Genomic DNA, 4140 nt, shown 5'->3' on the forward strand with positions numbered 1-4140 from the left:
CCCCCTCGGGATTTCGGGCGGCCGGGGGCGCGCGACGCCATGGGCCGGCCGGGCCCGGATCCCCTCTCTCTCAGGTAAGTCCGCCTTTCCCGGCGCCCCCCTCCTCCGAGACAGAGAGGGCTTTAATGGGGGAAGAAGAGGCCCGTGTCCAGTTCTGCCCAGTGTCTGCGCCTTCCCACAGCAGCCTGAAATGTTGTCCAGCAGCTAACTCAGATGGAGGTGTTCCGGGTGACCCTTCCTCAGCTCCTGCGATGCCCTCCCGGCGACACCCCCACCCACACACGTGGTGGGGATGTAATGGGGGTAGCTGAGGTAGTGGGGGAGGCGCCGAGAGACGGTCGGGCTAACACCCCCAGTTCGGCTCTTAAAGTGACCCAGCCCATCCGGGGCAGCGGTCTCCCTCAACTTGCGCCTGCCGAGGAAGGGTCAGGGATCACGCTTGGAACCTTGAAAGTGAAAGCAGTCAAACTGAGGCTGTGAGAATGGAAGAGCTCTGCAGTCACCGCTCCCTGCCCACTCTCCCAAGTCGGGCCATGTGGCTGAGAGGGTAACACCTCGATTTTGGAAGCCTCTCTCCCCACCCCTCGCGTCGTGGGAGTAGGCAGGGTCAGGGGCCCCATGCCACTGAATTTGGGGGTTCACAACAGTTAAGGCAGTTCCAGAGCCCAGGTCTCTATGGGCTAGTACCCTCACAGCTAGGATCCGGGGCTCCAGGGGAGTCCTCCCACCAGAAAAGGGGAGCGAGATGCGGTGCGCTGGACTTATAGGTCCGCAAGCTGGGAGGGTATTTCAGAGGCCTTAAATGCCTGGTGAAGAAATCCCCTCCCTCCCTTTCCTCTTTGGCCATCGGGGCTTTTGGAATGACCGGGACTGCATTTGAGGAACTGGGGAGGAGGGGCCTGCCGGCCGGCCTGCCTGTCCCGCTTCTTGATTTCTTTAGTTTCCTCATTCTCCTGTTTCTCTTCCCCATTCCCGGGCCGCGATGATGTAGGTGAGGAGGTCATTGCCTGCAGCTGGGGGCCTCCAGGGAGGGGCATGGCCAGGCAGGACTGAGTGGGAGGAAGTGAAATTGGGCTTGGGGAGGGGGCTTCAGAGCAGAGGTCCTGGCAGCTTTGGAGGCAGGAGATACTGAGATCTTACTCGTACCCTCCTGGCCTGGGAGGTGAGCATCCCCTGACACCGCCAGCTGCCAGGCTCAGCTGGGGCTGCTAGCTCGTCCTGCCTCCCCATTCACAGCCCAGCCTCCGCGCGCCTGCCAGGGCGGTGGGCACGTGGGTCTCCAGGGTTGTGGGCGAGAGTCGTGTCTGGATTTCCCATCATTGACCTGGCTGCCAGAGCGGAAACAGCTCCGGAGGCTCCCGGGGGCCTGCGGGGGCTGGAGACACAGCCCTGACTGTGGGGAGAGCAGGCAGAGGCCCGCCTGGGCGGGCCGGGGTCAGCGGGTGAGAGGCCAAGGCCCACTGGGGAAGTTGGAAGGGTTTTTAATACACTTTTTTCTGAGCCTTTTCCCACAACCCCCCTCTGGGAGGGAAAATCCTTCCGAGCCAAAGGGTGAACATTCCTCGAACTTGCCGAGTCCCTGTGGGCCACAGAGATGTCGCCTGGGAAGGGGCTGGACTGAAGTATCAGCTGCTGGAATCTGGGGACCGTCAGGGGCTCAGCAGCAGTGGCAGAGGAGTGTCCTGGAGGCTTAGGTTCAGTTCTCCCACTGCCTCTTTCTAGCTGAGGGTGGGGGCAAGTGACTCGTAAACCTCAGTTTTCCATTTTGTTAAATGGGGTAATAGCAGGTTTGTGGTAAACTTAATGAGCCAGTGTGAGAAGCACCTGCTGCCTGGCAGAGAAAGGGTTCGGTGACAGGTGGAGGTGGTTTATCACCAGAGTCTCTGTTACTGGCTGTGGAATGTTCATTAATTGACACATTGAGCTCTTGCCGCTGATCAGCTCTGGGGCTTCCTGAGTCTTGGGGAGAAGAATTCTGAAGACCTGGGCAGGATCAGCTCATGGTGCTTCCTGGCTGTAAAGCTTTGCTTAACCATCCAGCCTCAGTTTCCTCATATGTCAAATGGGTTTGATAATAGAACCTACTTCTTAGGGTCTTTGGAAGAATAAATGAGGGAATTCACCAAGTGTTTAGAACAAGGTGATCAGGAGCAGGAGCAGTACTAACGGGGAGATTCGTATTATCCTGTTTGTCGTGGATGTTAGCTCTGCTTGTTTTCCTACTGGGTCTCCCCGCCCCACCTCCATTTTTCTGAACCCTGATCCTTCTCTCATAGAACGTTCTAATACAAATCAGATTCCGGGGAACCACTCCAGATACGGTGGTAGCCTGGGCCCAGCAGGCGCTGGGTAGCCCTCAAGTAGTTCAGCCCATGGGGCTACTTAGATGTCGGTTCAGCTGTGCCACCCCAGGACACTACCTCCTGGAACCTTTTCAAGGGCAGCAAAGGGTCTGGGCTTAAGGCACTTGGAGGGACCTCCTGCTGCCTGTTCTAGGGCCCATCCCACACATTTTGAGTGGTGGAGACAGGGCACATAAGGCACTTAGTGCTGGGCCTGGCACCTGATGATAGTAATAAGTGGCACTATTAAATGAGAGGCCTTTCTTATTAAGTTCTCACTTGTCCCTGATAGCAAATGGCTCCGCCAGCTTCTCGCTGTGAGGCCTTGGGCAAGTTACTTGACTTCTCTGGGTCTAACCTGCCCATTGGGGGCCAAGAATCCCATTCTCTCCAGGGTATAGGAGCCGAATGTAAGCTCATATTCGAAGTGTATGATCCTGGCACAGAATGTTGGGTATAATTGCTATAGCTGTGTTACATACCTTGGGTTTGTCCCTTAACCTCTCTGAGTCACAGGTCTCATTTATGATATGGGAGTACAAATGACTACAGATAAGGTTGTTTTGAGAAGAGGCATGCACAGTGCCTGGCATACAGTCAGTGCTCAATAAGCGTGAGTGCTACTCCTAGTTAATGCCCCAGAGGGGCCTGGCACTTAATTGCCAGGTTTCCTGGGAAAACCGTCCTTGGGGACCCCCTAGTGTCCAGCACTTTGGCTGGGCGGGGCAGGAAGCCGCTTCCATCCTGCCGACCTCAGAAGCCTGCCTCAAAGAGTCTGGAGGTGTAATGCAAGTTCCTCTTTCCCAGCCAGACCCAGTTCCCAGCTCCTGTCCTCCCTGAGGAAACTGAGGCGGGCAGGCCGCCCAGGGGAAGTGACTCAGCTGGGGTCACTCGCTGAGTCAGGCCTAATTGGACCCAGGAGCCCTGCGCCCCAGCTTCCTGGCTTCCGGGGGCCTGAGGTCCCTAGGGGACTAGGCAGGTCCAAAGGCCACAGCTGGACACCCACTTACTTGGGCCCTGGTGCCTGGGTGACCATTATTCCTTGGTCTAGGCTCTAGAGTCCCACTGGCCATCACTGGGCTGAGCAGCCCAGTGTCTTTCCTCCCAGCAGGGGCAAGGGGCACTTCCCCAGGAGAGCAGGTCCTTCTGGCATCCCCCAGCCCCTCCCAGGCCGGAAACCCGGCATCGGAGCAGATGGCTGGAAGATTTTTCCTCCCACGCCACCCCGTCAGGGGTCGGTGATGGGGGATGGGCTGCAGGCTTCCTCAGGAGCCAGGCCTGGAGCCCCTGGGGGCCTGCCCGGATGTGGGCCCCCACCCTGGCTGGCCAGGGGGAGCCTGCTGCTGCCCCATGTGTCCCCAGGGAGGCCTGGGAGGGAGGAAGTCTGTGCCCTGCTCACCGGGAGCTGACTCACAGGGCGCCTAAGGCGGGGTGGGGGGAGGGCTGGCTTTTGGCGGCTGTCGGGGGTGGGGACTGAAAATGCGATCAGGGGAAGTGGACACCAGCGGGTCTTTGGCACGGAATTTGTCCTTCGAGAGCTGGCACTCTGGTGTCATCTCACAGGAGGAGTCCAGAGAGGATGATGAGTGTGGGCAGAGGCACAGGAGTGGGTGGGCTTGAGCACACCCCTCCTGAAGCCCCCAAAGCAGCACCACTGGGGGGGTGGGTGCTCACTGGAGTGGTTCTCCTTGTTGGGTCTCACTCTTCTCTCTCAACCCAGGGGCAGTTAAATGCAGTCACATGCTGGGAGAGAAGGGGGTGGGGTTTGGAGTGTGCTGCCTATTCTTGGGAATGGTTC

The 4140-nt window shown here is 58.4% G+C and overlaps 1 protein-coding gene across 1 annotated transcript in view; it reads left to right on the forward strand.

Moving 5' to 3' along the window:
- The first annotated feature begins 6 nt into the window (after positions 1-6).
- Positions 7-4140, forward strand: part of SH2B3 (SH2B adaptor protein 3) — a 35929-nt gene continuing 31795 nt past the window's right edge. The window contains exon 1 of the mRNA XM_015587907.1: positions 7-74. The gene's annotated coding sequence lies outside the window, so the exon portion shown is untranslated. The remainder of the gene's footprint in view (positions 75-4140) is intronic.

The sequence above is a fragment of the Pteropus alecto genome, unplaced genomic scaffold, assembly GCF_000325575.1.
Source record: "Pteropus alecto unplaced genomic scaffold, ASM32557v1 scaffold213, whole genome shotgun sequence".
Taxonomy (NCBI): Eukaryota; Metazoa; Chordata; class Mammalia; order Chiroptera; family Pteropodidae; genus Pteropus; species Pteropus alecto.